Raw genomic sequence first — 11,552 nt, 5'->3', positions numbered from 1 at the left:
CGAGTTAATTTTGTTAGGGTTTGATCCTTAGTATCCACTATGTTTTGAGATTGATGTTGCTATGACTTTCCTATGCTTAATGCTTGTCACTAGGGCTCGAGTGCCATGATTTCAGATCTGAACCTATTATGTTTTCATCAATATATGAGAGTTCTAGATCCTATCTTGCAAGTCTATAGTCACCTATTATGTGTTATGATCCGTTAACCCCGAAGTGACAATAATCGGGATACTTACCGGTGATGACTGTAGTTTGAGGAGTTCATGTATTCACTATGTGCTAATGCTTTGTTCCGGTTCTCTATTAAAAGGAGGCCTTAATATCCCTTAGTTTCCATTAGGACCCCGCTGCCACGGGAGGGTAGGACAAAACATGTCATACAAGTTCTTTTCCATAAGCACGTATGACTATATTCGGAATACATGCCTACATTACATTGATGAATTGGAGCTAGTTCTGTGTCACCCTAGGTTATGACTGTTACATGATGAACCACATCCGGCATAATTATCCATCATTGATCCGATGCCTACGAGCTTTCCATATACTGGTTTACGCTTATTTACTTTCTCGTTGCTATTGTTACAATTACTACAAAATACCAAAAACATTACTTTGCTTTCGTTACTCTTTTGTTACCATTACCATCACTATCATATTACTATGCTACTAAACACTTTGTTGCAGATACTAAGTTTCCAGGTGTGGTTGAATTGACAACTCAGCTGCTAATACTTGAGAATATTCTTTGGCTCCCCTTGTGTCGAATCAATAAATTTGGGTTGAATACTCTACCCTCGAAAGCTGTTGCGATCGCCTATACTTGTGGGTTATCAAGACCAATTTTTGGCGTCGTTGTCGGGGAGCATAGCTCTATTCTTTGAGTCACTTGGGATTTATATCTGCTGGACACTATGAAGAACTTGAGAGATCCAAAAACTAAGATTTATCCCTCAACTACGAGGGGAGGTAAGGAACTGCCATCTAGCTCTGCACTTGATTCACCTTCTGTTATGAGTAAATTTGCGACACCTACACCTGCTTCTCCTATTCATTCTGATATGTCACATGTTATTGATGATGCCACTTCTGCTATGCATGATACTTATGATGAAACTACCTCTATGCCTGATACTACTATGCCACTTAGTGATTTTCTCGAGGAACAACTTGCTAGGGCTAGAGAAATTGAAAATATGGAATCTGATGATACTGATGAAAGTGATGATGAAGAATCACTTGTTATTCCTGAGGTTTATTTATTTGATCAGGAAGCTTTTTTTGCTATTTTAGCTTGCAAAAATAGAACCGAACTTAAAAAATTATTAACTAAATGGAGTAAGCAATCTCTAAATGCTAGAATGAAACCTGACCCTGCTTTTGCTACTTCACCTATCTTTGTTACTGATAAGGATTATGAATTCTTTGTTGATCCTGATATAATGACTTTGGTTGAATCTGATCCTTTTCATGGTTATGAATCTGAAACTGTTGTGGCACATCTTACTAAACTGAATGATATAGCCACCCTGTTCACTAAAGATGAGAGAACTCGCTACTTTTATATCCTCAAAATATTTCCGTTCTCATTAAAGGGTGATGCTAAGATATGGTTTAATTCTCTTGATCCTGGTTGTGTGCGTAGTCCCCAGGATATGATTTACTACTTCTCTGCTAAATATTTCCCTGCTCATAAGAAACAAACTGCTTTAAAGGAAATATACAACTTTGTGCAAATTAAAGAAGAGAGTCTCCCACAAGCTTGGGGGAGGCTTCTCAAGTTACTTAATGCTTTGCCTGATCATCCTCTTAATAAAAATAAAATACTTGATATCTTTTATAATGGACTAACCAATGCTTTCAGAGATTACCTGGATAGTTATGCTGGTTCTCTTTTCAGGGAAAGAACACCGGATGAAGCTGAAATCTTATTGAACAATATGTTGACAAATGAAAATAATTGGGTAGCTCCTGCTCCAATTAATGAGCCTATTCCTAAACCAACTCCGAAGAAGAGAGGTGTTCTATTTCTCAGTCCCGAAGATATGCAAGAGGCAAAGAAATCTATGAAAGAAAAAAGGTATTAAAGCTGAAGATGTTAAGAATTTACCTCCTATTGAAGAAATACATGGTCTTAATTCACTGCATATTGAAGAAACATATGATCTTAATCCTTTATTTATTGAAGAACCTCCAGACCTCGATAACCCGACACAGGTAGTAAAGGTGAATTCTCTATATATATATGATAAAGCTGTAATCCCATTTACCAAAATTGCTAACCCATGCTTAGATGAGTTTGATAAATTTATGGCTAAGCAAGAAGACTTTAATGCTTATTTTGATAGACAATTGAAATACAATTCAAATATGCTTGAACACTTGGGTGATTATATGGCTAATGTTAAATGTGAACTTAAACTTATTAGTAAACATGTTTCTATGGTTACCACTCAAGTAGAACAAGTACTTAAAGCTCAAAATGATTTGCTCAATGAATTGAATAGTAAAGATAATGATTATGCTGTTAGAGTGGCTACTAGAACTGGTAAAATGACTCAAGAACCTTTGTATCCTGAAGGCCACCCTAAGAGAATTGAGCAAGATTCTCAGAGAAATAACATAGATGTACCTAGTTCTTCTAAAAGGAAGAAAAAGAAAAATGATAGAACCGCGCAAACTTCTAGTGAACCTATTGCTGAACCACCTGATAATCCAAATGATATTTCTATTTCTGATGCTGAAACACAATCTGGTAATGAACCTAATGATAATGTTCATGATGATGCTCAACCTAGTAATGATAATGATGTAGAAATTGAACCTGTTGTTGGTCTTGATAACCCACAATCAAAGAATCAACGTTATGATAAAAAAGACTTTGTTGCTAGGAAACATGGTAAAGAAAGAGAACCATGGGTTCAGAAACCCATGCCTTTTCCTTCCAAACCATCCAAGAAAAAGGATGATGAGGATTTTGAGCGCTTTGCTGAAATGATTAGACCTATCTTTTTGCGTATGCGATTAACTGATATGCTTAAAACCAATCCTTATGCTAAGTACATGAAAGATATTATTACAAATAAAAGAAAGATACCGGAAGCTGAAATCTTCACCATGCTTGCTAATTATACTTTTAAAGGTGGAATACCAAAGAAACATGGAGATCCAGGGGTACCTACTATACCATGCTCCATTAAAAGAAACTATGTTAAAACTGCTTTATGTGATCTTGGAGCCGGTGTTAATGTTATGCCTCTCTCTTTATATCGTAGACTTGACTTGAATAAGTTGACACCTACTAAAATATCTTTGCAAATGGATGATAAATCAACTGCTATACCTGTCGGTATTTGTGAGGATGTGCCTGTTGTAGTTGCAAACGTTACTATTTTAACGGACTTTGTTATTCTTGATATTCCCGAGGACGATAGTATGTCTATTATTCTTGGAAGACCTTTTCTTAATACTGCAGGGGCTGTTATTGATTGCACTAAAAGCAATGTCACTTTTCATGTTAATGGTAATGAGCATACGATACATTTTCCGAGGAAACAACCTCAAGTTCATAGTATCAATTCTATCAGAAACATTCCATCGATTATATTTGGAGGTTTTGAATTTCCTCTTTCTACCGTCAAGAAGAAATATGATATACTTATTATTGGGGATGTGTATATCCCCATTGGGGTAACCTAGTGTTATTCGAAATTTCTCCGGTTTCATGTTAATTGAAATGAGTTTGTTAATAAGACTTGATCAACCTTATTAGTGAATTCCTTTTGACGAGTATGAGATGGATAAAACTAGAAGCACAACCTTCTGTACCCTCTTTTTACTTTCTGTTATTTATACTAGTTGACCCATTGAGCCAAATGGTGCAGAGACCCACTAAAGACATGTTGTCGATGAAAATAGTTTCATTTTGCAAGGACATATGGCAGGGACCAGCTAAATTAATGTGGGCGTTGAAAAGGAAATACATGGGGTAACAAATTTAACCCGAGGGTCCTTAATAAAAAACAATGAAGGCTTGCTGTCAATAATAGGATGTATAATAACAGTACCTGTTGCGCCAGATGGCACATGGTCCCATTTCAAACCAAGAGCTATTTAAAAATAATTAACAATTTGGCAATAATAAGGATCCTCTTAATAATGAAAATTGAAAGAAACATAGCATACATAGTCAGGCATCCTCTCTATACAATTCTGCGATGTCAGCTGGAACTTTGGAATCAAGGTCACACTTTGTCCTTGCGCCGTTGGTAAACTGTGCCCTCCCACTACTCTGAATCCATAGCGTTTTGTCCCTCACAACCCCTTTATAGGTCAGATGCACTATAATTCCTTCATTTTTTAAAGGAGCTTAACAACCAATGCCTTGCACAACATTTTTTATCTCTTCATTGAGGCATGTTTATAGTTCCCACTCCTCTGCTCTGTTATGTTAGAAGGATGAACTCTCTATAGCCATCTCTTCTTTTTTTTAAGGGAACTGGACAAACAATGACCAATGCCATGTTTATGAAATGTTGTACTGTAATAGAAGTGCAAACATGAAACGAGAAACCAATTGAAGAAACAAGGACTTTTTGGTCTACTGGAATTTAAGGGCAGACTTGAAATGGAAGGTCAAACCAAGATTGACAAGTAGCACATCACAAAAAAAAAGTTTATAACAGATATAGAAGTGACAATAAATAAGTTTTTTCAAGATTTACAATGAAGTACATGATTTGGCTTCTTGCTCTAAAATAGAAATCTGCAGCACTAACTTGGTGACAATCCCACCAATTCAACGACAATGGACATATTTTCTACACTTCACTCCTTTGCGGCTTGTAGAGTCAAAGGGCTACGACCATCATTGCAGAAAAGGAAAAAATTAACAATAGTTCTTGCGTGAATGAGTCGTCAGGTAATCATGTGAGTCTACTATATATAAACTATAGGCAAAATTCAGCAACAAAGGTAACATGCGTAGTGAGAAACTGGATAACAGAAGGAATACTTTCAACCAAGTCTAGAGGAACACATACTATGCCCAGGAACTTTTCACTGACGTAACAATGCAACTATTCATAGCAACAAAATTTATACAGAAAAGGGGGATACTCCTACTCAAACAACAACAACAAAGCCTTTAGTTCCAAACACTCCTAGTCAACCTCCCTAAAATTTAACCGGATTTCATCTGATAACCTAGAGGCCAGCTGGAGATTGAGCAATATTGGAATATACATATATATTTCAAACAAATTAATGAACTGGGATGAACGGATCTTAGAAGGATAGCCTCACTTGGGGCTTTGGAACTTGAGTATCTCCATGGCTAATCAAGGCTTAGAGAAGCAGCAGTTAAAGCATCAGTCGAGTTAAGGTATGCCGTTATCAATCCTTCTTTTAGTAATCTGAACACGACGTTAGTAATGCCAAGGCAAATACCTTGATACCCTGTTCATGGTCATCTCGTTACTGAAAAATAAATGTAAAACTGGCCTGCAAGATAAAAGCATTTCCCAGTACCTAAATGTACAACCTGGGATCGTCAGTGCTCTTAACATTCAGTTACTGGGAATACCGCTGGATGAAATTATAGTGCAAACTCCAGGTCTTATAAATTTTAATACATTCAACAACTAAGACTTTGAGCCATGAGATTATATGTCAATAGTTACATTTAAGCTTGTGAGAGCATAAATCAATCATAAAAAGGTAGAAAGAATAAGCTCCAGAACACAATAAGGGCTTAAACTACTTATTTGAAAACAGTGGAACAAATCATTAAATCTAACTAATTTTAAATGATCCAGTTTTAAGAATTAATATGGTACAGCTAAGAGAAGGCTACAAAATCATCAATCAAGAAGACTCTATATAAGATTGATAATTAGAGACAACTGTCACTGCTCGGTCACATACCGTGGTCGACATGAGCAATGACAGACATGTTATGGATAATTTTTTATCCACAATTCCACGGAGCTCCTCCGTTCTAAACCTCACCGTTTTGACTGCTTTTGAATGTCACACCAGGAATACCCTTCCTGCTCTAATAATAGCAAGCTATCAGAATCAAGCAATAATATAGTGTGAATAACTGAACATGGGAATCCGACAGTAATATATACTAACGATCCTTTAAAGTAATTATGACCACATTTGTCTACTCAAAGCTCAAAAGTGCACTTAACAATCATGTACAACAATTAGTTTTATACACTGCCACCAAAATATTTTAACCAACACTTCGACCAACAGCCCCGGTGAAGTGAAATATATAATTAATATGGTCAATCGAGCATATTATATTAATGTATTAGAACTAATAAAAGTGCACTGAGAAGGCAGCCATAAAGCAAGAACAACCACTGCTAAGGGCACTGACGATCACAGTAATGAGAAAAAGTAACACATGGCAATAACAAAGAAACGTAATCCATTATGAAGAGAGGATGCAGGTGGAAAGAAACGTAATCCAAAAAATAAGACTAATATAGACAAGCCTCAAAAACTAATACTACTATTGACACACCTCTGACACTAAGACTATATATAGACAAGCCTCCAAAAGTAAGGCTAATGGAACACGAAGTAGTACCTCCTGCAATTTCTTCAATCTAATTCCTTTTGATTCTATGGGAAAAGGTTGCAACAAGAGGAATAGCCTGCAAAAATAGATAGATCAAATGTTGTACAAGTCAAAAAAAGTTACTGCTAGCCATAGTGCATACATTCTATCTCTTATTGTACTTTTTGCAACATACTACAACTCAGAGCAGATACATGACATATCATGGTAATGCCACAATGGTTATTATCGACTGGAATCAGTTGTCCAGATTTTTACTGGTAAATCAATTCAGTTTACATGCAACTAACAAAATTTTATAGGGAAATGTTGTACTGATATCATGGTGGCGCAAGCATAGAAGTTGTTACAGAGTGGAAAGAACAGTCTAGATTTTCAGTACTGAATATGTCCGTCTAGCATCGCAAAAAGCTACAGTTAAGCCTCTCGCATGCTAATTATCTATGTTGAAGCCGGTAGAAAACCTACACTTACAATGGCACATAGAAAAACAAGGGAATGTAGCTTTTTGCAATGCGAGAGGCTTAACTGTAGAAAACCTATACTTACAATGGCACGTAGAAAAACTACTGCAGTTGAAGGAATCACCGCCACCACAAAAGGCGAGAAAATAGAAGCTTCAGCTAGCACCGAGTCATAATATTATAGTAGATAGCTCCAAGAAGAAATAGATTATATGTACTTTGAGCTGCCACTAAGTTGTGAGTTGCTGTCTAGCGGCCACAACTTCCCTTTGAGCCGCCATAGCCACTGTTTCCACATGTGTAGGTTGCTGCTGCCAACAACTCTTATTTATCTGCACCCTCCTTTTTACAAAAGAATATAAGGTTTAGTGGTTTAAACATTTACTTCCTCAAATAGTCCAATACTAATTGCTTCAAACGACAAGTGCTATCTTTCAATCCCCCCTTCCTAGTCAAGAGGTAGATCATCACACTGGAACTGCTTTAGGGCTCATAGCCTAATGCTAGAGACAAGCAAAATTTGTTCTTGGTAAATTATCAGCAAACAACTGTGACATGCCGCCTGAGCACTTCTACTGAGGGGCTCCAAACCCCAGGCCCCCAACTTCATTTTTGAATTTGAGTTCAGTAGCATGTCGTCATCCTCATGAGCACTCCCGTCCAGGTACATAAAGAAGAAAAACAGTGACACTTACATTAGGAAATACCTACAGGATCCATGTGTAGAGGTAGTGAGGCAATTGAAATTGGCCCAAAAGACATAACTTCAGTGCTGGAAGAGTCGCACTGTCGACCACACTCTGAGTCTTGGCTGCTTGATCCATCCCATTGTGGTCGTCGGTGCTGATGGAAAGTTAGATAAAAATTGTGAACAAAAATAAGTAAAATCCCCTCTTCTGGACAAAGTAAAATAAGAACCTCTGCTACTCTAATGTACATCCACGCAACCAAAACTCTGAGAAATACTCATAGCAACACTGATCAACAGTTCTCGAAAGACATTCCAGATTTTTGAACAACTACAGACCATTAAGTATTAACGATATCCAGAAGTTGTAAGCCCATGGTACTCCTACTATCTCACGACTAACTATATCCGAGCATTTATTCATAGATCATGCATACTCATATTATTTTTATGTACAGAATCATGCTATATCTCTGTTAAATCAATTCCAATGCATGCACATGCACAAGTCTGAACTAAACAACATATATGATGCATGAATTAAATGTAAACCAGCCAAGCCCCATGTGAAATAAAATACTGAATTTGTAAATTGATGAGTGAGAGAATTAACTGACCAATAGTTCTGTACTTCAGCAAGATATAGATGACAACATTCTATGAAAATAAATCACACTGTCCTACAGAGCACAATCAAACCATTCCCGGTTCAGTTTAGTATAGAAGTACTACACTACTAAAGGAGAGCTAGTTCTCACATAGGAACAAAATAAGATCAATCACGCAGGGTCCAACATTCATATAGATAAAGAAATATCTATGCAACATCACGACACTTGCAAGGTAACTGTAAAGCATGCACATGGCACATCATATAACTATCCGAAACTTAAACAACTTCTATTTCTGATTTAAAACTGAATCTAGTTGTAAATATGTTACAACATTCAATGAAGATTGCCAATTCTATACCTCAGATGTACCAGAAGCTGTGTCCATTTTACTCTGCTCATGTTTCTATAAAAAATCATATGGCTCTGAAAAGAAAAATAGCAACGTTAAATGAATATTTTGGAAGTTTATCATACGAATCATGTCAATACGGACATTTAAAAGATTCTAAGCTTGCAATAATCTTTCAGCCCAAAATCACCGTCTGGATGCAAATAAGCATGAACATAGAAAGCGGCAGTCAGTTAGGCACATGAAACAGCGAGCTTCACAAGAAGTTTACGGCATGCTGGTAAGCACAAACGCCGAGGAAATGGTAGTCAGTTAGGCACCTGAATAAAATCAAGCTTCAGAAGAAGTTTCTACTGTGCAAAATGTCTCTGAGCATCACACAATCATGTGTAAAAGCATCTTATGATCCTGCAATCAACAATGTGAGCTTATTCAGCAGATTGCATAAAAACCTTTCTCGGTGATTAATAGGCTGACAGAGCAATTGCCAAAGGTAGCACTTATGCATAAAAGGAAATAAATGGAGGAAAATGACATGAATTTCTTTAGCCTGAGCGAACACTACAAACAAATTCCAATAACACAGAGCAGTAAATGGTCCACATGGGAGCTTCATTAGGCAAGCAACCTAGCTAACAAATATTTGTTGCGTCCCTACTATGTGGTCGTACATGAAGAATCAAGAACACACGTGCAAAAAGCTAGTTCTAACTGAATTTAACTTTCAGTTGGCATTTATCTCTCATGGTAGTTTCCATTTTTTTATAGAGAAACAAGATAGAGGAGAGCCAAGTAGAGAGGAGGCCGTGGTGACCAAGGAAACCTAAAATTCTGGACTGAACAAAAAGACATAAGTTAGGGAGAAATTTAGGTCGGTAGACTGCTGAGCTCCTGCATATGCATGATTTTACAAATGTGATACCTCGGTGCTCCCTTCAGTTTTGAACGACTCAAAGCATCTAATTGTTCTGTTCTAAAATATTTTAATGTCTGCACTTTGGTACAGCAGCAACTGTCATGAACTGAATTATGGCTGAAGAATAAGAAAGTAGAACCTACAAAGGTCTACCATGCATACACAACAGATCTGAACAAAAATAACGAACACTAATGATTCCAAGCAGCGCATAGCAAAACCATACTTTTGAAATATAACACGGGTCATTTTTTATGTATTGTATATTAGTGCATTACTTATACATCAGATATCAAATTAGGGTGTGTCTAGGGCACATCTAGATGTGCTCTAGTTATTGCACATCTAAGTGAGTGAATCAAGCATAAAGAGAAAAGAAAAAGGAAAAAAGGAAGTATCCACACGAATCTCGACGTAAGATCAATGACATAGGACTTAGATGTGCAATACTTATGGCACATCTAGATGTGCTTTAGCAAAACTGATCAAATTAAGCAGAAGTGGGTAGAAATCAGCAGAAGTGGGCAAGAAAAGTCAGCAGCCCATCACCTTGCAATATATATAGAACATACTTTCACCGACCATCATACCGCTAAACAACAAGGCGCATTGGCCATCCACTTGAATTATTATTCTGCAACAAAAGAAAAGAAAACACACATAGAGTACCAATTAGAAGGGCTCCTGCACACCCGTCAATGGTCTATATGGCAACAAAAACAAACCATTTGGTCATTCATCAGGCTGATGGTGTGCATTACGTTGGGCTTGCTTACATGGTACATAGGCATTTAGGCTACAGAAATCTTTAGAGATCAGGAGTGCATGCAACAGAGGGGAAGCTCACCTTGGGTCATGCAACGGAGGGGAAGCTCACCTTGGGTCTCCCCAAATTTTTCCCATGGTTGGCAGAGGAGGTGAGGCTGGAGGCAGAGGTAGCGCCGCCGCTCACGGCATAGCAGAGGCGAGCCGGACCGCCTCCCTAGCTGGCTGGTAGCGCTGCCTCCATGAGGGCCGGCTTGCTCCTTCACCCTGTCGCCGACCTCCTCCCTCTTCCCTGTAGCTTCACCACATCGCGACGGGCCGACTGTTGCCTGCCCTCGTCCCCCGCCTCCCCTGCCCATTCACCCCACCATCGACCTCGTCTAACCCGCGCCCGATCTAGAACCAGGCATCGATGACGGGCGCAGATAACAAAAAGAAGGAAGGTGAGGTGGAGGGGCTAGCATGGTGGAGGAGTATTATCAGGCGGCGGCGAGGCTCCGGGGCGGAGGCCGTGGTGACGCGAGGAGGAGGGATAGAGGCGGGAGAGGTTGTGGGGATCGAGGGGAAAGGGGGCTAGGGTTTGGGCGGTGGCTGGTGCGGGTGATGGATTGGCGGGGAACGCGGGGTGCGGATTGGGGAAAACCTCCTGCACGCGGGCGCGGCCAACCCAGCCAATACAGACACGAGACGAGCCCATTAGTCATTGGGCAGAAAAATGAACCGTGGGATGAAAATAATTTAACCGCAAGTGAAGATCCAACGGTTTAGGCGAGCCAGAAAGGCAGATCGGACGGCCGACGAAGCCTCAATCGAGGGAGCCTTCTGGAGATGAGTTGGCTGGCTTATGTTTTGTTTTAAATTAAATAAAATAAAAATAAATAATTTTCTTTCTATTATCTGATTATCCGCGCAATATAAAAATATCTCGAAAATAAAAGTTCTCCAAATGTTTTGAAAATTAAATATGATTTTTTTCTAAAATATTTGAGAATTTATGAAACAAAGAACACACCAGGGGGGCCAACCACCTTGCCACGAGGGTGGAGGGCGCGCCCCCTGCCTCGTGGGCCCACGGTGGCCCTCCTCCACTTATTCCTGCACCCATCCTCTTCTTCTTCCTTCCACAAACACTAAAAACCAACTCAAGCACGGATTCCAGC

The 11,552-nt window shown here is 38.7% G+C and overlaps 1 long non-coding RNA gene across 11 annotated transcripts; it reads right to left on the bottom strand.

The window, feature by feature from the left end:
- Positions 1 to 4,662: 4,662 nt before the first annotated feature.
- Positions 4,663 to 11,138, bottom strand: LOC125552095 (uncharacterized). 11 transcript variants are annotated; one of them, XR_007303382.2, is made up of 6 exons: positions 10,177 to 11,138; positions 9,032 to 9,119; positions 8,721 to 8,785; positions 8,366 to 8,428; positions 6,606 to 7,903; positions 4,663 to 6,056 (listed from the first exon to the last, which is right to left on the bottom strand). It is a non-coding gene; the product is annotated as an uncharacterized LOC125552095 (long non-coding RNA). The 11 variants fall into 11 exon arrangements; XR_007303384.2 differs by lacking the exon at positions 8,366 to 8,428 and having other exon boundaries at positions 4,663 to 5,458; positions 5,927 to 6,056; XR_007303386.2 differs by lacking the exon at positions 8,366 to 8,428 and having other exon boundaries at positions 4,663 to 4,859; positions 5,927 to 6,056.
- Between the last annotated feature and the right edge of the window lie 414 nt (positions 11,139 to 11,552).

This window comes from Triticum urartu, chromosome 4A (assembly GCF_056163025.1).
Source record: "Triticum urartu cultivar PI428250 chromosome 4A, HENAU_Tu73, whole genome shotgun sequence".
In the NCBI taxonomy this organism is placed as follows: domain Eukaryota; kingdom Viridiplantae; phylum Streptophyta; class Magnoliopsida; order Poales; family Poaceae; genus Triticum; species Triticum urartu.
Note: the sequence above shows the minus strand (reverse complement) of the source record. Positions and strands in the feature narration are given on the sequence as shown.